Below are 24,889 nucleotides of genomic sequence, written 5' to 3'. Positions count from 1 at the left end.
CTGCACCCTGCTCCTCGGGTTTTTCATCCGCCGCTGCGCTCCGTGTTGGCTATTCCATCCTTCGCTGTGCTCATTCGCTCGCTTACGCCGCCGCTCGCTGCACAAACGGGCGCCTAAGACCTGCGCTGTAAAATACCATAGCATGCACAGAAACAGTTGTAGTATGTCATTTTAGTGGGGGAATGTGAAGATATAAGTGCAGTGCCGTAACTGTCTCTCTCTAGGAGGACACCTCAACAGCACTGCACGGGAGATTAGGGGTGGAGATTAAAGAGTTGAGACAGATAGAGCTGAGGGGTGAGGCCGGAGAAGGAGGGAGCCTACGTGCAAGCGTCGCTTCATGTAGGCTCCCTAGGAAGAAGGCGGCCGGCAAAAAAGAAAGAAAATAACAAGTAAAGAAGAAGCGGAGGCGGGCGTAAACAGTTCGATGTTTGCAAACATTGTGTATCTGCAGTGTTGTATCCAGTGTTTAAGAGAAGTTTATTTCAACAGACATTCTTGAAAATACATGTGCACTTGGCTTCATGTACTATCGTGAGTAATATGAAAGGGAACACAGGAGCGCGTTTAAGATAGCCGCGAACCCTGCTATGGCGATACGCGGCGGCCGCCGTCGAAAACAATGTGGAAAGGGGTACGCTGTTCTAATAACTGTTGGTACTTCCACCATGGGTCTGTTTCACTGCGGCACATAGCCGGCTTTCGGCGGCCAGTGAAATGCCGTAAGCTGCCGTTTTCGACAAACGCAGGTGCGGTGGGAGTGCCAACAGTTAGCGGAAGAGCGTCCCCCTTTCCCCTCTGTTTTCGACAGCACCTTCCGCGTATCGCTCTAGATCGGTTTCGAGGCTATTTGCCACGCATTCGCGTGAGCCCTTACATATTGCTCACGATATTACATGAAAACATTCAAATACTAGCGACAATGGCACATACAATAAAAATTACACAATATGAAAAGGGAACACACTAAGGTGGCATGCAAATCTGGCAGGTGTTCTGACCTGCCGGAGGTTGGATGTTTAAGAGAAGTTTATTTCAACAGAAATTCTCGAAAATGCATGTCCTCTTGATATGGAATCGAAATGTCATGGCTGTCTACCATCAATGGAGTCAAGCATGCTCATGTGCTGTTGACATACCCTATCTTCGAAAGCCTCTATGCTTGCTCTGGTAAGCTTGCCAATTTCGTCGTCATATGTAACTTACTTTAAGAATAATGTTAGCGATATGCAATCGAAATGTCGTGTGGCCACAATAGTCTACCGTCAATGGAGCCAAACGTGCTCATGTGCTGTTGACATACCCTATCCTCAAAAGCCTCTATGCTTGCTCTTGTAAGCTTGCCAATTTAGTCGTCATATCTATCTTACTTTAAGAGTAATGTTAGCGTAAACATTTACAGAGAACTGTCTTTAAAAGTCCTTCATTTTCCTTAATATAACTTGAAATCAAGGCATTATTATTATTATTATTTGATTTGTACACATATACACACAAGGACACAAAGGGATTAAGGAGGGAGCAAGCTGACAACTGCCACCGAGAGGGGCACAACGCCTGCCTACTCCTATAGGAGGAGGGAATAGAGGAAATGAAAATATGAGAAAAGAAAAGAGGAAATCAAGAAATGATGGAGACACAGACAGAACAAAACAAAACAAAAAACAAACAAACAAAAAAATACAAATAATGTCTATAAACGGGAGGCCAAGTCAGTGTCCTTCAGAAAACTTAGCAGGGCTCGATGGGCCTGGTCACGTCTTGCAACGCTCCCCCTTGGAAAAAGGCAATCGTCAAGGGTCGCACATTGCAGCCCCATAAGTCTATACTCCTTAATTAGTAATGCGCGCTGCGCAACGAATGCGGGACACTCTAAAACTAGATGTTCAAGTGTCTCACAGGAGCCAAAAAACGTACACGACGGGCTGTCCACACGTCCTTGTCGGTATAGGCGTTCGCGCACCAACACAGACCCAACCCTTAACTTGTATAGCAGTGCTCTAGCACCGCGGGGCAAGCCTCGACCACGAACACGGGGAGGGAACGATCCGTCTGCAACACGCCGGTCTGGGTGCTGCTTTAGGAGGTGTCGGCGTATCAGGAGACGGGCATTTTCAAACGTGCACGAAATGTCAGGGCAGTCACATTCATGGTGGGCACAGCTTGAAGCGAGGCGATCAGCCTCTTCATTTCCAGCGATGCCCACGTGTGAGGGTACCCACTGGGCAATGAGGGACACTCCACAGGAAGTAATTTTGCCGGAAGTTTCTTGAATACGGCACAACAATGGGCTATCGGCATCTTGTCTAAGTCTGCTGAGGGCAGCACGGGAGTCTGTAAGAATGACGACCTTCAAGGCGTTTAATTCTTCGTGTACGTATTTCAGAGCAACATCAATCGCTGCTAGTTCTGCAGTTGTTGATGAGGTTGGATGTAGTATTCTAAATACCCGTCTGATGCCAGTCGAAGGGCAGAAGAAAGCTGCAGAAGCGCCTTGCGCGTCGCTCTGTACAGATGCGTCCGTGAATACTTCAATATAACCTTCAAATTTTTCAAATAGGTGGGACTGGGCCAATTGAAGTAGTGCCGGAACAGGCTCACTAGATTTTTTGTGGATTTCAGGAATTGTCAGATGAATGGGGAAGGAGCATTTGTTGCGCTTCGTCGGAGTTGTGAAAGAAGTAGTGTCTCCTGACCTGTGAGTAATGTCCACAAACAATGCCGCCATTTTTCCCATCCGAGAGAATGGGCGCTGAAGCAGCCGATTAATCAGTGCTTGGCCGTCTGATGCTCGGTGCAAACGCTCGATATGGTGTAGCGCTCTCTGGTCTGCTTGCAAGCTCAGGGGCAACTGGTGCGCTTCCGTGAGTAGTGGAACAGATTGCGCCTCACGAGGTAAGCCAAGCATGACTCGGAGGGCAACACGATGGTCCCGTTCCAACTCAGACATCACATTTGGCGGCACGTTCAAGACTGGCAAGGCATACATCACGCCAGAGAGGACAGACGATTGGTATACCTGAAGTGCTGTCGTCTGGTCGCAGCCAGCGCCCCTAGCAGTCAAGGCGGCCACATACTTGAGCAGCGACCGGGATTTGCACCGCACAGAGGTAATGGCAGGGCGCCAAGAGAGGCGATCATCGATAATTACGCCCAGGTAGCGGTGGTGCTGTACCCATTGTACCGCTGTCTCTCCGAGGTACAGCCGGCTCATGGTTCGACGAGCCCGTTGCCTTGGATGATACGCAATCGCGGCTGACTTAGCTGGTGAGATCTGCAGACCAACTTCCTCCAAGTACTCTGAAGTCGCATTCAGAGCTCTCTGCAGGATTCCACGAAGACGTGGACCGTGGTACGAAGGACCGCTGATCCACAGTGCAATGTCATCAGCATAGATTGCTATACATATTGGAAAGTCTGCTTCCTGAGGCAATCGGCTTGGAAGTCCAGCAAGTACACTGTTGAAGAGAAGCGGCGACAAGACGCTGCCTTGTGGTACACCGCACTTAACAGGGCGAGAATCACTTGTTGCTCCTCCAACACGCACTTTCATGTGGCGCTCAGATAGAAAGTTTTGCACGAAATGAAGCAGTCGACCCGAAATTCCCGCATTCCTAAGGGCGATAATAATCGCCTTATGGGGAACCGAATCGAATGCTTGCTGTATATCCAGGAAGAGCATGTATGCAGAGTGCTTGTTTTCTCGAGCAGACTCTAGAGATGAAACGAGGTCTGCTATGCTATCGAGGGCTGAACGGTGACGACGAAAGCCGCTCATGACATCAGGAAAGAAATTAAGCTCTTGTAGCCTGCCGTCTAGACGAAACAGTACCATTCGTTCCATCAGTTTCATAACATTAGAAGTTAGCGATATTGGCTGGTAAGACTTTAGGTGTTTTGCAGGGCGGCAGGGCTTTAATACTGGTATCACCACAGATGATTTCCAATCATTGGGGATCAGAGACGTTCGCCACACTTCGTTATATGAGGCCAAGACATTTTGATGAAAGGCCTCATCGATGTTTCGTAATGCCTGGTACGTAACACCGTCTTCACCAGGGGCAGTGCGACGTTTGGAGAGGCTGAGGGCGTGATGCAGCTCTTCGAGAATAAAGTCTGTTTCACCCATCTTGCAGGCTGGACCATAGCAGTACGTTGTGATGTTCTGACTTGTCAGAGGATTAAGGTAATTGTTTGCGTTGTCACTTGGCATAGGAGGTACGAAAAGGTCGGCAAATGCTTCCGCAAGAATTTTCGGAGTCCGGCCAGTCGTTATGCACAAAGCAGCAGTTGGATTCTTGCAGATCTCAGGAGTGCGAAGAGCCTTCAGTATTCGCCAAACACTTCCAAAACCATTTGCCGTATGCAGTGAACTACACAGTGCTGTCCAGCTCTTTCGACGAAGTTGTTTTGTGTGCCGCCGTATGGCTGCGTCTAGGCGGTTATACACCGTCCAATCGGAGCTTCTTTTAGAGCGCTGCGCTCTCCTGTAAGCGCGGCGTCGACAGGCGCGTAGCCTCAAGAGCTTAAGATCAGGGTTCGGTTTATCTATGCCCCGTCGTCGTCTTACGGTAGCTTGTTGAAGACACTCGCTCACCAGTTTAAACAACTTGTCGTGTGATGGGGCCTCTGAAATCAGCTGACGGAACTTGTTCCAGTTCGTCACTGTGTAGGCGGCAGTCTGGCGGCTAGGAGTATGTTCTGGAATCAACCAAATTGGTAGGTGATCTGAGCCCCATGGGTCAGATTCACATGACCAGGCAAGACACACATCTCTTGTTGATATCGCAAGGTCGATGGTGGATTGTCCCTTCCCTCTGCCGACAAATGTAGGTGAGCCGTCATTGAGTGTTTGTAGATCATGCCTAACAATAAGCTCGTTGATCTCTATCCCACGCTGGTCTTGTTGACGAGAACACCAGCGAGGATGGTGAGCATTGAAGTCCCCGCACCGCACAAATGATGGGCCACACCGAGAGACTAAGAACTCCAATAAGGTGGTGTCTGAAGATCGTGTCGGTCGATAATATATACTTGCCACAGTCGTCGTCGTATCTCTGAGACTCACAGTAACGGCTGTACATTCAAAATCGGCATCGCAGATATCACTTGTGTCAATAACTGCAAAATGTAGGTCAGCTCGGATGTATAGCGATGCTTTTGAAGTATTTCGCGGATGCGTGGCGTCCGTACACTGGAAGGATCCGCATGCCGGCACTGTGAATCGAGCGTTGCTGTGGATGCCTACGTAACCAGGAAGTCTGAAATCATCTTTTCTTACATTGGTTTCTTGAAGTGCTATAACATCTGGCGGGGTGTTCATTGCGAGAAGCCGAAGGACTAGATCCGCATGCCGCGGTCGTAAGGACCTGACATTCCGTTGCAGCACAGAGGGACGGGGCTTTCCACGAGCATTCATGTTTCTAGTGAAGGCCGTCGAGCACTGGAACAAGAGCCTCTAGCAGTTGCTCTGCGGCTAATGCTGCTGGTGACTGACGACCGGCAATCAGAGAACTAACAACGTTGACAAGCATCTTAAGCAGGTTGATAAGTTGTTCGTCATCGTTGACCGAGACCGCTGTAGGCACCCTATTTACAGAGTTTACTACTGCAGACGGGCACGCCTTGGATGGAGCTGGTTCCGAAGTTTTCGGAGGCGTGATCTTGGCAGATACTGGTTCGGACGCTTTCGATGGAAGCGCCGGCCATGATATCGCAGAGAGACAGAAATCCATGATAGCGCCGGCCATGATATCGCAGAGACAGAAATCAAGGCAGAGATGCCTCAAACCATACATCTTTAGATATAATGTCTCTCAGTTCAGTCAGTATGAGGGATTGTTTGTTAAAACCGAGCACTTTTATAATGTAACGTACTTCAACGTTTTCATAATTATGTACATACCCATCATATCATCCCTGATCTTCTGCTTCACGCTGAGCTGGTGCGTTTCCTTTTGCTGTTCTTAGTCGAGCCTTCGCCATCTGTCTGGCGTCACACAGGTCACGTGACCAGGGGAGGATGATAGCCGCGCCTGATAACCGGTCACATGACCAGCAGAGGAGAATAGGCGTGCTGAGGGATGAGGCAACCAATGAGAGGCCGCGCTGGGCGCGAGAAGGCGAGGCGGTAAGAGAAAGTGTTTCTGTGCGGCGCGCCCTTTCGGATCGTGACGTGGAAAGACGACTTTCCACGTCACGATGGAGTGCCCAAAACTACCAAATGATACCCCCATTCTAAAATCCCCCCAACCAACATATGCGCAGTGGGAGGCGATCCTCCGTCGCTCCGAGCCTCAGGTCTGGCTGGCCCTGATCCACGGAGAAAGAATTATTCTTTCTCCGTGCCCTGATCCGACGAGCAAGAGCGGTGGCGGCAGCCATTGGGGCCCTGGGCTAAGGACCCCAACCACATTCATCCTTTCACGTTATAATAAAGTTTATTTCTTCTTCTTTTTCGGATAACGCGCAACGCGTAGAGCTGCCGCCGACGCCGTCCGCGTTTCCCCGCGTTCGCGCCGAACGCGCGTGGTGTCCGTGACTGCAGCCGTTGTCTCTGGCGGCGGCTCAGCAGCTTTCGACCACAGAACTAGACACTCACGAGTAGCGTCGGAAGTCGCTGCCTCTTCTCGTCTCGCAACGTTTCAATATAACTTCCTGTTGTAGATCTGTGTTGTGTTTACGCAATTGCATCACGTGCAACACATGCACATGTAACACTCGTAACACTCGATGTACCTAACACTGCTTCGCTGTTCGACCACTTTCGTGAAGTGGAAGGGGTGGTGATTTTTTTTTTGTATGGGATCCTATAGGTATCATATCGGATTATTAGATATGGGAATTATGGGGCATATGCAGTTTTCAATAGGGAAAGCAACCGAAGGTTATGCAAGATGCCGTGATGGTGGCCTCCATAATATTTTTGTTTCCAACTTGAGTTCTTTAATATGCGCCCAATGCATCGCACTCGAGCGTTTTTGCACTCCGTCTCCATCGTAATGCCGTCGCCGCTTCCAGATTTCGAACTCTTGACCTAGTGCTCAGCATCGCTGCGGTTAGAATAAAGTAAGGGGCATTCATCAGGAATCACGTTCACTGGTATAAAACTATCGTTGCCAGAATGGCAGTTTGCCAGAGCAGAGCATTTCTATTGGAGAGTACTGGAGACATCACACCGAAGCCACACACACAGACAGACAAGGAACTTTACATAAGGTCCTGAGAGGCTCCGATGCCCGTTTTTAAATGCGAAGCATTTCTTGGCAAACATTTGCTACTTTGACTTTCTCTATCCATCCAGCCGCCTACGACTTTGTGCTCTCATGGTCGTTTCGTTAATTTGGTATGTACCAAAACTGGCATACTATGACAAGAGTATATGACGAACATAAATGATATGTAATGACATGAATATCATGACATGCGTGTCATGTAGGTAATGAAACAGCTGCCTACGTCTTGGTGCTCTCATGGTCGTTTTGTTAACGTGGTAGGTACCAAAATTGGCATACTATGACAACAGTATATGACGAACATAAATTACATGTGATGACATGAATATCATGACATGCTTGTCATGTAGGTCATGACAATGACCCAGCGAAAAATTTTAACACTCAAAAACCACTCATATGGGTTTGGACGTGGGTACTAAGTGAAGGAAACACTACATGATGCTGGTAGACGTAATAGTCATGAGCATGACTCAGCAAAATTGACAATGACTCAGCGAAAAAAGATTAACACTAAAAAACCACTGGAATGGCTTCGGACGTGGGCACTAAGTGAAGAGAACACTAAAGGATGATGGTAGAAGTCATAGTCACAAGCATGACTCGGCAAAAATGACAATGACTCAGTGAAAAAATATTAACACTCAAAAGCCACTGAAGTGGGTTCGGCATGGGTACTAAGTGAAAGAAGCACTACAGGATGCTGGTAGAAGTCATGGTAATGAGCATGACTGAGCAAAATGACAATGACTCGGCGAAAAAAGCATAGCACTCAAAAACCACTGAATTGGGTTAGGACGTGGGTACTAAGGGAATCAAACACTAAAGGATGCTGGTAGAAGTCATAGTCATGAGCATGACTCAGCAAAGTGACAATGACTCAGCGAAAAAAGATTAACACACAAAAACCACTGGAAGGGGTTCGGACATGGGCACTAAGTGAAGGAAACACTAAAGGATGATGGTAGAAATCATAGTCATGAGCATGACTCAGCAAAAATGACAATGACTCAGCGAAAAAAGATTAACACTCAAAAACCACTGGAATGGGTTCGAACGTGGGCAATAAGTGAGAGGAACACTAAAGGACGATGGTAGAAATCATAGTCACCAATATGACTAAGGCTTTCGCCCTAAGGTCTCTTAGGTGTAGCTAAAGGGACGCCTGAGGACTCATGACATGAATGTCATGACATGCGTGTCATGTAGGTCATGAAAGAGCCGCCTACATCTTGGTGTTCTCATGGTGGTTTCGGATAACTTGGTAGGCTCCCCGCACACTGCTTCGCATAACATATATTCCCACATGGCGTGGGATCTGCCGGTTTTTTTTTTTTTTCAGTGAGGTGATGAATGAATGATTGAAGCCACGTGTATTCCACATTAGAATGCGCCAAGGGCGCTGCGGTGGAAAAGGGGGTATTATTGCAAACGGGGAAAGGTGAGGCTGCCTCCGTTTTTAACTAACGACCTGGAGGCAGCTAAGTGGGGGCCGCATGACTCTTGTGGCTGTCGCGTAGCCGATCGCGGACTGGTGGTGCCGCCGGGTCCTGGAGGAACAAGAGCAGTGCTCGCCAGGGCTCGATGGCATGGTCCGAAAGCGTTGGGTCCGGGCAGGCTAAGTCCGGAGAGAAGAAGGCCAGGGTCCCTGCTTTATAGTGGCCAGGGCATGAAGACTAGGTGGGATGTAGCGGGGGCACTCTCAACACAAATGGTTGAGATCAGCACGGCATTTGCACGTGGAACCGAACCTAGTCATGGGTGGTGGTGTGCCACCCCTGTGGAAACGGTTCAGCAAGAAAGGAGTAAGGATGGTGCCTGTCTGAATTCTCCAAAGCAAGACTCACTCTCGCCGTGTGAATACCCTCGAGGAAAGCGACGGTATAGAGAGTGGATTGCCCACTGCTGTGAGGTAGGCGGCACGTCGTTGTTTGGTCGCATGCTTGTCTGCCATCCGAACTGCAAGCTCAGGTGGGGCAGCTAGGAGAGGATAAGGAGTATCGGAGGCTCTGATGAAGTCGCGGGTCGTTCCCACGTTGCGACCAAGGAGGTTGGTTGAGATGCACCCTTACAAAATATCTAGGAACAGTCACAGTCTACTGATAAATTTTAGTAGCTGCCTTTTATTATGTACAGGGTGGTGTTAATTCATAGGGGCATGGAACTTAAGAAAGTCGCAGTTTCGGCCGAAAAGCGAAGCATCAATTGCGATAGCAAATTAGTAGAGAGCTATACGGAGTAAAGACAGTAGTTTTATCGGCGGCATAAACGTCGACGCATTCGCTTACTAACCAAATTAACAAGCGTGGTGTCAGCGCGCACAAGCAAACGTGAATAGATCACACTCAAAGACCGCAGACAACCACTGGCAAAACGCTGGCGTTAGCAAGCGCGGCAGCAGCAACAAGTGAAGGTTCGTGCGGTCAATCGCTTCAACGGAAACAGAGCGGCGAAAGCACAGCGCATGCAAAGGTGAGCCGTGTGGAGGTCGCTTTCAAGATACGGTGCGCGCGACAGCCAGCAGCTGCGCAAAGTATGAGTACGCAGTTGCTGGCAGATTAGAAGCCGCGCTTCCTCCCTCCCGCACTGCCTTCCCGCTTTCCTCCTTTCGCTTGGGAGATTGAGTCGCCAGTTCCCCTTGCGCCCAGTCCCAAGATACGCATTTGGTGTCGCCGCTAAACGTCTTCGCCCCTCCCTCCCTCCCATCCCCCCACGGCTTTTCGCACGACGGAAGACGCCACGTTTGCTCTCCGCCGTGCGTTCACTCTCCCGCGCTTTCACTCGCACATACAGCATACGGCGCGCGGCGACGACCACGGTGACGGCTGAAATGCGCTTGGAGTGTCCATATAATTGATATCGCAATAAAATAGCGAAAAGTAACTCATTTGCGCCTGAGAGAGGTTGTTGTAAATGTGCAGAGCAAGCATATATTGTTTGTAGCCGCGGTGTATCTCGTCGTCTTAACAGAAGCAAACATTCTCCTTAATTGCACAAATTTGTAATCCTGAGATATAGCACACGCGGTGTGGTCCGTTCAGGCTGATATCTTCGATTTGCTCGCTCTGTGCCAAACTTGGCGGCATCATTGTGTTGGTCACGCCAGCGTTTTGACAGCGGTTGTGTGCGGTCATACAAACAATGAGCAGAACTGTTGTCGACGGCGGCGGCGTTTTGCCCGCGTTCGCACCGAACGCGCGTGGCGTTGGTGACGTGTTTATGAAGAACGTGCCATACTTTGCCGTACACCCTATGGCGGTGTACCGTAGTGACCATAAGGCCATGATCCCTGTGGTCACTAAATAAATGAAAACACCGGACCATATATATTTCTCATTCTTTAATAGTTCAAATAACCAATTACACCATCACATCCTAATAGTCATAATTGGAAATATATAAATCCCACCATAGTACAGCTTCGCTGGTCTTCCATCTCCACCCCACTGGAAGGGCTGACTGTTTTTTGCTTTTATTTCTTGATACCAACCAAGAACCACTAATTACGGCTGGCTTAAACAGCTTCGCTGTTAATAAAAAATATAATTAAAAGTGATCAAAGCGAAACCAAGTGGTCGTTGTGAGTAGCATCAGTGGGATATAGATACTGTGCAAAGCATGGTGAGCGAATTGAAGTTTTTTTTCGTTTTTTATATCCCTATGAAGTCGCTTTAATGGTATACGCAGTTCGTGGCACCATCAATGCTCAATAAAAACGAGAGGAAAAAAAAACCGGCAGATCCCACGCCCTGTGGGAATCGATGTTATGCGAAGCAGTGTGTGGGGAGCTTATCAAGTTAACGAAACGACCATGAGAGCACCAAGACGTAGGCGGCTGTTTCATGACCTACATGACACGCATGTCATGACATTCATCTCATGAGTCCTCAGAAGTCCCTTAAGCTACGCCTAAGAGATCTTAAGGTGAAAGCCTTAGTCATGCTCATGACAATGACTGCGACCATTAACCTTTAGCCTTTCCCTTCACTTACTACCACATCCGAACCAATTTCATTGGTTTTTGAGTGTTCATCTTTTTCGCGGAGTCATTGTCATTTTTGATTAGTCATGCTCATGACTATTGCTTCTAACACCACCCTTTAGTGCTTCCTTCACTTAGGACCCACGTCCGAACCCATTTTAGTGGTTTTTGAGTGTTAATCTTTTTTTGCTGGGTCATTGTCATGGCCTACATGACACGCATGTCATGAAATTTTTGTCATGACCTATCACTTATGTTCGCCATACACCCCTGTCATAATATATCAATTTTGGTACCTACCAAGTTAACGAGACGACCATGAGAGCACCAAGACGTAGGCGGCTGTTTCATGACTTACATGACACGCATGTCATGATATTCATGTCATGACATGTCATTTATGTTCGTCATACACTGTTGTCATACTATGCCAATTTTGGTACCTACCAAGTTAACGAAACGACCATGAGAGCATGCACCAAGACGTATGGAGCTGTTTCATCACCTACATGACACCCAAGTCGTGATATTCATGTCATGACCAATCATTTATGTTCGTCATACACTCTTATCATAGTATGCCAATTTTGGCAAATAGCAAGGTAACGATACGACCATAAGAGCACAAAGACGTAGGCGGCTGTAGATAGATACTGTCAAAGTGGCAAATGTTCGCCAAGAAATGCTTCGCCTTTAAAACTGCGCAAGTCGGTGGCGGTTTCGTGGTTCATGGCAAGAACAAAGGCGACGGCAGCGCTTCTATTTATCATGTCACCCGCCTTCGTCTTCACCGCGCTGTTCTTTTCACCCACGAAATCGCAGTCGTGAAGACTGAGGATCTAAGCAATGCGTCTGTGAGCATTGTGTGTATCATGCGATCCACCTAAAACATGGAGCAGCATGCGACGCAAACATCTCCAGCTCACAATAAAGACATAATTTATCTCACTCTCTCTCTGTCTCTCTAAGCAATATAATGTAATGCGTAAAGTATAACTAAAGTCAAGTTGGAAGAGTGGCACGAACTTTATTATTTCGTCGTGGTCATTTCTGCTTCTTGAATATGGCACTCAAAAGTAGTGGGAAGAGCGGTAACGAGGGTCGCCATCATTTGCAATATGTCATCAAATAAATGAAAACAGAAACAATTATGTACAGAGTCCGACGCAATTACTGACGAATCTTGCCACGCAAAGCCGTGCCAGGGTCAGGTTGACTACTACGACAGTACGTAGAAATACCCAACGTAAATCAAGCAAATAATTCGAAGAACGATATTATCATTCTCTCTCTCTTTCTCCGCCGATTTCATTTTTGTTTTCTGTTTCTGTTTACATGTTTTCCTTTTTTTATTGCGATCAATTATATGGACACTTCAACCGGATTTCTGCCTTCGGCGTCGCCGTCGCCGTCGCCGTGAGGTTCCGTATAAATAAAATCTTCACCGCGCGCCGTATGCCCGAGTGGAAGCGTGCGGGGACGCGCGCTATCACGGAGAGCGAACGCACTCAATCTCCCAAGCGCAAGCAAGGAAGAGGGAAGCCAGCGCCGGAGGGAGCGGGGGGGGGGGGGGGGGGGGGGGCGCACTTCTACTCTGCCAACAACCGCGCTCGTCGCTCGCCCGCACCGTCTCTTATCTCCACACGGCTCTGACCTCTCTATGCGCTGTGCATTCACCGCTCAGTTTCCGTTGAAGCGATAGACCGCACGTACCTTCGCCCGCTGCGGTATGCGCTTGCTGCCAGCGTTTTGACAGTCGTTGTCTGCAGTCATTCAGTGTGATCTATTCATGTTTGTGCGCGCTCACACCACGCTTGTTCATTCACTTAGTAATAGTCGGGCCACATATTCCAACGCACGCTACACATGCAATGCTGCCCGGATCGGCAGTGCAGCGCTACAGGTGTGTCCCTTCACACGCGCTGCCCACGGGAAGCGCTTCTCATTAACACCACCGTTTCACACGCGCCTTCTCGTGGTCATCGAGTATCTCTTCATGTCGGTCTACTTACGCCGCAGCACACCTGCTTACTTAATCAGCTCATGTTGACTACAATTCATATTGCTACCAAAGTCGCTCACCTTACTTCATATGACAGTGCTGTGTTGCTATCGCATTCATTGCTTCGCCCTTAGGGCGAAACTGTGACATTTTTCTTTTTAGCAACTGGGCATAGTACCCCTTCCAAATGGAATTGCTAAGTTGTGCTTACTTTTGTAGAATGTTGTTTTTGTCTTCGTTCCGGCGTCAAAAATTGGAAGACGCTTAAGCTTCGCCTTTATAAGAGTGGGACGCGATAGCGTTATCGGGCTCCGTTCGCATCACATTTTTCTTTATGAGTAGGCTTCACTGCAAAACATAACATGGGAAAGCCAGCTTACAAAGACCAAGCTTACACTGATCCCTTTAAACTCGGCTTCACTTTTAAACTGCAAATGCATTGCTGGGAAGACATTTTACACGAGTAATTTAGGCAGTTCTATATGAAGCAGCTCAAAATATGAAGGCCCTAGGACCTTTTTTATTATTTTATTAATTATTTGCTATTCCCCGAGGCACGCGCGTGTCCAAAATTTAGAAAGCCTCAGTTTTCAACATTCCCCTCAATGCAGCCTAGAACCAAAGTACAGCGGAACACCATCAGAATTGGAGGACGCTTAAGCTTCGCCTTTAAGAGTGGAACGCGATAGCATTCAAAGATCCCTGGCCGCTTATCAGGCTTTTTTTCTCGTATATTCAAATTGCAATCCAACGCTATCACGCCTGTAGGTTGTGGTTACGTCGTACTTTACGATTTTTCTGACGGATTTTACTTTGAGAAATTCAATTTGTGTTCACTAACGCGTTGCGCCACGCGAAGGGCCTGTGTGGTCGGGGTGGTTCGGGATGACGTGGTTCGGCATGATTATTTCTGCCAGACGCCTATGCTTAACGCTGACGCCGCCGCCAAAGCCGGATTTTCTGCGACACGGGGCCCTTAACGCGGTCGCGTTATTAGAAATGCGCAAGCATACCTGCAGCGCAAGCTGCTTGTATGGAGGAAAGACGAGATTCTGTTTAAGCGAAGCAAGAGACGCCGATCAATGGCTCGCAAATCACTCGCGAACAGGCGTCCGCCGAAACTGACCGGTCCTGCGCAGAGCCGCTCGTAAAAGCGTTGCACCTAACGACCACACTAAACCCTTGAGCCGTAACAGGGCTATAGGCAAGCCATCCGTTGTGATCGACCGTCAACTTGTTTTCTACTAGCGAGTTATGTCGGAGTCTTCGTCTTTTGTCTATGTACTTATGATATGCGCCACCGATTCACGGACCACTGCAGTCTACAGGAGCAAAGAGTCTCGAGTATTAGAAGACGCACAAGCCTATCCAGATTGCTTGAAGGTGCACCATTGAAAGTTCAGTTACGTCTTCGAATTAAGAGAATGTTTTAGAGCAGTTAACAAAACGAGGAAAAAGAGGAATGGCTTGTCAGGCAGCTTGAAGTAAAATATGCCTGCTTGGGCCCAAGTTCAGATCATGGGGACCAGTAATATGACTCTATCCTGATTTTATTTCTTATATATATATATATATATATATATATATATATATATATATATATATGTAACTGATTTCTTATAACACTGTTGGAATGTTGGGGGAGCTGTCACTCCTTATTTTATAGAGACACTATACAAAAGCTTTACTTGACATCTACTGTGGTACCGACCTTCTTCACTGCAAGGACTGTGGATATTTTCATTGCTCTGTTGTGCACGAGCTGGCCTTAGTGACCGTTTATAATGCTCTTGGGAGATCATCTTGAGTCCACGCAGTGTTCGGTCTCTTTCTCGCCCTAATTTTACTTACCCTGTCTTGTGAAAAGCTAGGACAAACTAGCCGTTGAGTGAATGATTGAATGAGGGAGCAATGACTATAATTGACTTGGAGGACTTGACTGCGCACCTTCCAGCGCACTGTAATGCGTGCTCGTCTCAGCCGGGATTTCATGATGTGAAAATCCTGTGCAGGAGTAAAGCACACATGACTTCGAAGCATTTTACATAAAAGAGAAAAGTAGTGCCTGTGTAAGCCAGACCTTAATTGTTGTCTTATACAACGTGAAGCATGCTTTCTTTAGATCTTGCAAATGATCTTGCAAGTTCTAAAAATCGCCTTCTGTAGTTTGCCCGAAGGGGCTGGTGCGCGTGAGTGCTGAAAATAGTATATATACTTTATATAATAGAATGTTTATTCTAACATGTGTACACATACATCAATGTATCGTGCCAACGAGATGAGGCAAAAGGAAACAGACAAAGCATGTTTCCTGACTAGGCTTTCATCGTGGATCGTAAAAAACGGTACAGCAGTGGCATCGGCAAAGGAACGTTCTAAAACAGATCAGGTCAAATACATCACATATAGAATTCATCAAAAACATTTCCCAATTACATACAAACTTACGCAATAAATGCAAAAATATAAACAATGTCATGCTGATATCTTTTGTTAACAATATTATCAGTAAACGTAAGCAAATAAAAGGTGAATACTTCAAGCTCTATTTCAAGGAAGACTAACCTGCATAACCTTACATCAGGAGTGTGATGAAGCACATTTAAGCAAACAGAAGTAGACATCGCAAGTGGTAGGATACGAGCGCATGTACAGAGAAGACTGGGAAAAAGAAAACGAAAAAAGAAACACACACACACACACACACACACAAAACCCCTCAGCCTGGCTGGAAAAGTAATCTTACTGTCTTTTTAAAATAGTATACAGATCTGCTCAATTGTGCAATTTCCACTACAGAAGGAAATCTATTACATATTTCTACTATTTGGTTATCTAGTGATTTAGTGCCATAATTTGTTCTTGGTCTGATCGAAACAAGTGAAATCGTTCGTAAGTTATAATTAATATCACGGCTGAGGTACGTGTTGCCGAATGAAGGAAAGTCTTGTTTAATACGATAATAGATAAGGACCAACAGTTTAAACTTATAGCAATCAGTAAAACGCATTACGTGAATAACAGAAAATAAGTCGTTATGGCTACCTGGCCTTCTCGTTATATATCTTCAATGCTTTTTGTTGCATGGTTATCAATTTTTTCGCATCGGTCTTATTACACGTGCCCCAAACTAAGTTGCAGTAAGTGAGATGCGAATGAACAAGATAAAAGTATAGCTGCTTTGCTACAGAAAATGGAAGATGGTTAATGCCATTGATAACACGTGTCGATCGAGTCATTTTAAGTTTAACATGAGTGACGTGATCAGCCCAGCTCATATCATTGCAATTCATATCATATCACTGCAAGTTTACACCCAGAAACTTGCAACTACTATTACGTGCGCTTTTTGAATCATCAAAATAAAGTTTTGGGTTGTGCTTTATTGCTTTGTTATTGGCATGGAATAGTATGAAATTGTTTTTCTTTTAACGTTTAGTGTCAATTGATTTACAATCAGGCAAGCCTGTAATTTGTCAAGCCACTTATTCACTCGCTGCTCAAGTTACTTTAGGTGGGAGCCAGAAAAAAAAAGATGATAATATCGTCAGCGTATAGGATAATGTTCGAAGTTGAAGAAATGTTTAGAATGTCATTTATAATACGCAGTGAACAGGAGAGGTCCTAATATTGATCCCTGAGGTACACCATATTTTAATGTTCCTTGGCCAGAGCAACTGTTGTTGTGTAGCCTTGTGTACTGTTGTCTTTCAGTCAGGTAGATTTCCATTAGGTCTTTAGCGATGCCACGAATTCCGTAAATTTCTAATTTTGTTAGTAGAATATCATGTTGCACCGAATAAAACGCTTTGCTGACGTCAAGAAAGAGACCAATAGTAAAAAGTTTCATTTCAGTGTTTTTAATTAAGACATTTTTATTTATATAAAGTAATGCAGTCTCGGTAGACTTGCCGGCCTGAAAGCCAACTTTATGATCGCTTATCACATTCTTGGAGGAAAAGAAATCAAAGAATCGCGTGTAAATTATTTTTTTCAGCAACCTTAGAAAAAAATGGCAGAACTAAAATTGGCCGGTAATTGCCGAATTCTGTTTTCTGTCCGCCTTTAATTACAACAGTAACACGGGCTACTCTTAGTCTATCCGGGAACACGCCAGTAACCAACATCTGATTAAATATGTAAGTCAACGGTCCAATAAAGCATCCAATAGAATGTTTAATTGGCAATGATGAAAGATCATCATCTCCAGGAGCACAGGTATTTTTTAGAGAACCAATAATGGTTGTAATTCCTGCTTCTGTTGTTGGTGTCAAAAATATCGAGTAAGAACTTAATATGTGCTTGTAGTATGACATAAGGGAGGTATTGTTCGGGAGGGGATTTGAGGCTGTATATTTGCCCGCTTCCAGGAAATGTGCATTAAATTTGTTTGCTAGCGCAACTCCAGTATAAATAAAACCACTTATCAGCATTTCAAGAGGTGTTGTATTAGTTTTGTTACCTATGAGAATTTTAATTCCGTTCCAGATCTCCTCAGAGTTGTTCCCTATGTGCGAAAACTTATTTCTGTAAAAGGATGATTTTGCGTTTTTTAAATCTGCGTTTAGTAGATTACGAAACTTTTTGTACTTGGCCAACATCTCGGAACTTTTTGTTTTGAGAAATTCGGAGAGCATCAAGTTATTTTGTTTTATTCTTACGAAAAGCGCCTTAGTTATTCCAACCTTTTCGAGCCTTTCTGTGCTTTTTAATCGCTACCACAAGACTGCTGTCGAGCTGTCTTTCCAATAAAGTTGTTAGTATAGAGCCTGTGGCGTGTGTCTGTGTGTTTTCATTTGTGACTTTGCCTTCGCGCTACATTATGTCGTTATACTCACCCCCGTTTAGGGTAGCAAACTGGACGCTCGTCGGGTTTACCTAGCTACCATTCCTCTCCGTGTATCCTCCCTCTTTTCACTATTCTACTGTACCGCCTGTACCTCTTTCCGGGCTGCGGCGGACGAAGGAAAACAGGCGCTGAGCATAACATGTTTCTTGTAACGACATTTCTTTCCAAACTCGCAATCCCCCGATGTATTGGCACTAGAGCCGCTTGCGTGCGCAGTATACCCCCCCCCCCCCCCAATAAAAAAAAGTTACACTACAGTTGTGTGTAACGAGCAGAAAAAAATATGTAAACATAGTATGCCACGATAACCCATGCCTGCTGCAATCTCTAATACAGCTTAAGGAGAAAAAAAAACGCCAATGTGTCCAGTCCAAACTTAATTGGACCTGTGTTGGACGTGCTTGAGAAGCACGAAACGTGATGTATCTATAGGTGTGGTCGGAAAGCCAGCGAACTAAATTTCCACTGACGTCTAGTTTGCCACGTGCCGCCCATCCCGCGTGCGCGCTAATTTTAGACGCTCTAATTAGCGAAGTAGGTAAGGAACACGTAACGGCGGCGCCAACAGTCCTGTACTGCGGACCCGTGGCTCGCACGGCAAATTCTTGCCAAGATTTGCGGTCTACTGCGCTCCCTGGATCACCTCCCGACAGCACGTGCGTTGGCGACGCCGAGTTCCCGAAAATGAAGTTGCGCAAGTTCTGTGTGAACTTTGAGAGAGATAAAAAAGAGGAAATATAGAAGAAGGAGAAAGGCGAAATGGGAGATGCAGGAAGGTGACTGAGAACAAAAAATGTGGTTTACTACCCAGCACTGGGGTACGGAGAAAGTAGAAAGATTAGAAGAAAGTAGAGAGAGAGAGAGAGTCAGATTACGGACGCACGATCACAGCCGGTCACGATCACCGCATACGATCGCAGCTGCAAGGAAACGTGCCTCGCAGTGAACACTAAAGAAGCCTGAAAACCTTTCGTGTAGGTGTTTGTAAACACCATAGCTTTATTTGGCTCTTGACTGCATTGCTCGATTGTTAATCTCAGTAACATCGACAGTCATAAACTAAAAATACAAGTATGTCCTACATCTTTAACAGAACAAACGCCACGCTTATCCTGAGAAACTAAACATCCTCTCCTCCCACGGCTCATATTACACACTGTTATGATCGGCCGTTTATCCCGAAAAAACAGTCGCTCACGGAGAACGCGATAATGGCTAACGAGTCGACGACTCCGTCCGAGCCATCCCCGACCACCGTGATGACTCATGGCCAGCCGTTGGGCTCCGTTGGAGTGGTTCAACCAGGAGTGGCTCTGCCATGAGGGGCCATTACTTCACATCACCTGTCATCCGCCCAAGCTGTCACGTGGCGCGTGGGATACGGGATCACTGTGCTTCCCCCTTTCCCTGTTCGTGCACATTGATATGCGTGTGTTTGGACAAAGCTCCCCTCGGAGGAAGAGCGCTACCAACCTCCGGATTGGTGCGACATCATGTCATCCGTCTCCTGACGCCGGATTGGGGGAAGGTGACTGGACCAGGACGACGGAGGTGTTAAAAGACTGTGGCTCCAATCCCCGCTGTGAAGGTGGTTGGACAGCGACACCCACAACGCTTACCCATTGTGACGTCACTTGAATTAACACACGTGGCTCTACAAAGAGTGAAACCAGAGACAAGTGAAATGTGTTTAACCACACTCTTTATTACTTCATAACGAAATTATATTCACGCTGTTCTTCTGGCGTCTTTACTTTCCGCGGTCTACCCATGGTAGCCGAGTGCAAACTTGCCTGATTTTTTTATTTACTGTTTTAGTTTTTAGTTTTTATTTTACTGGTTTCAGAGTTAGCACGAGTTAAGTCTTAGTTAAGTGTCAAATGAACCATTGAGCGAAATGCAGCTTCACTAATGTGAGGAGGTGCGAAACATGCAGTGATGCGCCGCTAATGGGCTGATACTGCCTCAAGCAATGGCTCATAACCCCGTAAACGCGGCCTCCCCATTACGACGACAGAAGAGAAGTGAAATTCTATGCTGGAATGATGAGCGGCAACGCAGCCAGCTGTGGAAGACGACGACGAACGCGGGAGAGCTCGGCACGCGGGACGCTCGGCATGCACTCGTGCTGAGCGCGTGCACGAGCCGCTTGCTTAGCGTGACGTTTTTTTGCATACGCCAACGACACTAAAATTTCCTTGGCTGGTAGAGATATACAGCTTCGCTGTGAAAGAGGATACCGATGCTAGCTGAGAGAGATCGGCAGCTGGAACTTGATCGTGAACTTCTTATCTTCTGTAGTTCTTGCCAAACTCTTGTACATAATGTATTATAAACGTGTGCGTTTAAACGTCTTAGATATCGGGCCCAGCCCCGCATTCCCTTACTCCTCCACGCTGAATGGATACCATGGATCTTTGTACCCCCACTCGCAACAACACCAAGTGCAAGAACTTACGCTGCTCTCACGCTACCAGGGCTATGCCAACACTAAACATCGGCTACGGGCTTGCTTCCGCGTTCAGCAGACTGCAGAAAATCCTTTCTGTCTTCCCAATCCGACCCTATTCCTGGAGCGAATGAATCACTCCCCCTGAGACTTACGGTGAACATGGTGAGCTCTTCTGGTACAGTACATAAGAAAGACTCTTTATCTTGAAGACTCCACCAAGGAAGACTCTGGACCTGCAGTAAAATGAACCTTTACATCTCTCTCTTTCAGAAGTCATTGTGAGATTGGTTCTGTCGGAATTTTAGACTTTTCTCAGCTCGTTGCTCAGTTTCCCTGTGTCGGCGTTGGCGTTTGGTGCTTTCATTGGTGCTTCATTATTATAATTGAATTCACCTGACTTTGCTTCACTGAATTTGATATTTTAGAATAAGGTACCGTGCTCCTTATGGAAAGTAGCCTCAAGGCTTCTGGCCACCGTGAAATGTTAGCAGTTTAGTTGAGTAGAATCAGAAAAGTCGCAGAAAGACTTCTGCCACTGTTGTTGCTGAAATTATAGAGACCTACGTTGGGAGTACTAACTTCATCAGTTCTGTGTCAGTTCTGAGTACCAATTTCATCAGTGCAGTATTCTTGTTTGCTTGTGCCTCTTGCAACGTTTACCCACAACGAGTAGTGTGTCTGTAGCTCTTTACGCGCATGCGTGCATGCCCCGTCTGTGAAATCGACGACATCAGTTGTGTCGCCGCGAGGGAAGCGAGCGCCAGGGGAGGCAGGCCCTGAGGTGGAGAAGAGAATCGACCCCCGGGAAAATACGCAGGAGCGAGCTGAGATTGACCTAGGTTACTCTAGATGAGCGCGCTAGAGTTACTGCATATGCTCCCTATGGGAGCAGTGTTGTGCGTAGGTCCGTCATCTTGCCTGCCGACGCATCCCTGTCAAGCAGAAAAGCCACTCGTCTTGAATGCAGGAGACGTCGCGGCTCAGTGGCCGAGTGCGCTTGCTCAATCATTCCGCTTCGTTGGCGGCGAGAAGGAATTTGATGTTATTTTTCAAATCGAAGAAGAAACGAATTTAGATAAAATTGATGCTACAAATTGTTCGTTGCGAGTCACTATCCGCAGAAACATTTTTAACTTGTAGATCTGTGTTCACTTGTGTTTACGCAATTGCATCACGTGCAACACATGCACATGTAACACTCGTAACACTCGGTGTAACTAACACAGCTTCCCTGTTGGACCATCTTCATGGAGTGGAAGGGACGGTGATTTTTTAATGCAAAAAAAAAACGCGAACAGACACTAATCTAGATAAAGTAAGCTCTGCAAATCGCTCGTTGCACGTCGTTTTTGACACGGTGCTTCGAAAGATGAAATAGGTAACTTGAGCAAACAACGATTGTAGATAAAAACAATTAAGTGCTACAAGTTATCTGTGCCTCATGCTTTACACTAATTAGCTAATTAGAATTTTGCGCAGATCGAGGTAGGTATGCCGTAATAGACGCTGGATACGGCTTCCAACTTTCATACTTCGCAGTTAGATGGACGATGACGGACTGTATAGACTATATTATGCTGCCCTGCTACATCAGTAAGGCTGATCGCGTTTACATGGTCTGCGAAAGTCGATTTACTGGTCTGAATTCCCCCTCTGTCTTGCGCATTAGCGTGACGTTATTTCCTAACGCATTGGCCCCGCTTACATGGAAGCGCTGCGTTATAAAGTTGATGCGATGCGATGTGAGGCACCAGTTGTCGCATTCATGTGAGCGCGGCTAGTGACGCGGAATGCATTTGGTTGCAAGAACCAGGAATCTACTTGGATGCGCCGTCAACGCTACGCTCAATCGCCCTGCTGCTGAACACACCGTTTGCGCCCGCGGTATCGTGGAAGTATTGCCGCGGCATATCCTTTAACGCTGTAATGTCGTGGAGAAAGCAGGACCTTCAGCCCCCCAAGCGATTCACCGAGATCGGGAGCGGAAACGCCAGCCCCCACCTAATGCTAAAACATTCGCTTGACACACTCGTAACCGTACTGTGAGCTTTTTTTTTTCTCTCTCTCTTTTAAGAATTGTAGCATTGACTTTGTCGCCTTGTGTTGCGAGGGCTTGTGAGATCGGAACTCCAAGATAGTTTGTACTGACGTGAGCTGGCTCACGCAGTGGCGAGTGATTATCTCGGTGTAATGTATCAGGACAGTGACAGAGAATGTGTTCGAAGGTGTCTTCGAGGTCGCAAAACAGAGGAAGGTCAGCGAATCGCACATTCTGTTTGCCACCTTTCCGAGGGAGAAGTATAATGGAATAAAAGCAAATAAACGCCACCTTCCACTCGTCTCGCGTCAGTTTCCCTCTCGCCGGTCGTTGTACTTTCATCATTCTTCTCATTTGATCTTTCTTATATTCGTTAGTGAAAAGAAGCAGCCGCTGCCACTGTCAGGTGAACGGATCGCGTTGTTTCGTTTTCATTGAATGGTTTAAAAAAAGGGAAAAGAAAGAAAGCCGAGCTGGTTACTTCAGCACACGGATGTGTCTGTGCTGCAATCGTTATTTCGCCGCAGATACCAGGTATATATTTTGCACGTGTTTCGAGCGCATGCTTTCTTGGAGCTTAGCTAGTTGAACGTTATGTTTATCTTTCCGTTAAGCGCGGTACTTGCTTCCCGACCCGTTTTGACTATTGAATTGAGTAAGAATTGATCGTGCATAAAACAACCAGAGGCATCGTGATTGGGTGTATCGAAGAAAACTGCCATGGAGTGCAATCAGAATGCGCCCTCTCCAACTTGATGAGGCCGAATTCGCAAAGCTCTTTGTTCGTTAGTGCTTTTTGCCATTGTCCGGCTGCAGTCACTAATGATAGGTCCAACATCGCGATTGGCTAGAATTTGCTCTTATGAAATATTCTAGCGTAAGAGGTATTTGTGAATATGCGCCCTGCTCTTTCGGGGGCAAGAAGAGCGGTAAAGACCAAAGAGCACCTGTGGTAAATGGCGCATATTTATTAACAAGTCGTATCATTGCAAATTCCGCGTCTATTTGAAATTCCTCCAGTTCGACTCAAGTTACCTCGAAGAGATTTTTGTGCTACCTGCCTTCCCTTTTATTGCGATAGCAATTATATGGACACTTCAACCGGATTTCTGCCGTCGGCGTCGCCGTCGCCGTCGCCGTGAGGTTCCGTATAGATAAAATCTTCACCGCGCGCCGTATGCCCGAGCGGAAGCGTGCGGGGACGCGTGCTATCACGGAGAGCGAACGCACTCAATCTCCCACGCGCAAGCAACGAAGCGGGAAGCGAGCGCCGGAGGGAGCGGGGGGGGCACTTCTACTGTGCCAACAACCGCGCTCGTCGCTCGACCGCACGGTCTCTTATCTCTCCCACGCGCAAGCAAGGAAGCGGGAAGCCAGCGCCGGAGGGAGCGGGGGGGGGGGGGGGGGGGGGGGCGCACTTTTCCTCTGCCAGCAACCGCGCTCGTCGCTCGCCGCAACGTCTCTTATCTCCACACGGCTCTGACCTTTATTCGCCGCTCAGTTTCCGTTGAAGCGATAGACCGCACGTACCTTCGCCCGCTGCTTGCTGCCAGCGTTTTGACAGTCGTTGTCTGCAGTCATTCAGTGTGATCTATTCATGTTTGTTTGTGCGCGCTCACACCACGCTTGTTCATTCAGTTAGTAATAGTCGGGCCACATTTTCCAACGCACGCTACACATGTAATGCTGCCCGGATCGGCAGTGCAGCGCTACAGCGCTACAGGAAGCGCTTCTAATCAACACCACCGTTTCACACGCGCCTTCTCGTGGTCATCGAGTCTCTCTTCATGTCGGTCTACTTACGCCGCAGCACACCTGCTTACTTAATCAGCTCATGTTTACTACAATTCATATTGCTACCAAAGCCGCTCACCTTACATCGTATGACATTGCTGTGTTGCTATCGCATTCATTGCTTCGCCCTTAGGGCGAAACTGTGACATTTTTTACCCATTTTCCAGGCATGTTTGGATGCATTCGGTAAAGTACACTGCATGTTTTGTTTCTAGGAATGTTCGCCGAGGGCCCGCGTTGCTAGAAAGAGCTGCCCTGCGCTTCATTGCATGGGTTCTTGAAGCCAAGTAAATCACTCGGAAATTCTTTTGACGACTTCTAAAGCACCAAGACTGCTTACTCTTCCATTTCGAAACACGGCGTAGTAGGGGAAAAAGTATGTACATAGCACATCGATGCCTTCACCGGCGTACTAAGGGCAAGAGGAGTTGAGGCGAAACGTAACTTGGCATTGGTGCGTTATACACGACGTCGAAATGGCTTTCGTGTCATGAGCTTTACAGCGCGTTCAGCTTCCGCAGCAGCATCGCACCAATG

The sequence above is a fragment of the Dermacentor silvarum genome, chromosome 8 (genome assembly GCF_013339745.2).
Source record: "Dermacentor silvarum isolate Dsil-2018 chromosome 8, BIME_Dsil_1.4, whole genome shotgun sequence".
Lineage (NCBI taxonomy): Eukaryota > Metazoa > Arthropoda > Arachnida > Ixodida > Ixodidae > Dermacentor > Dermacentor silvarum.
This window is presented reverse-complemented; position numbering follows the sequence as displayed.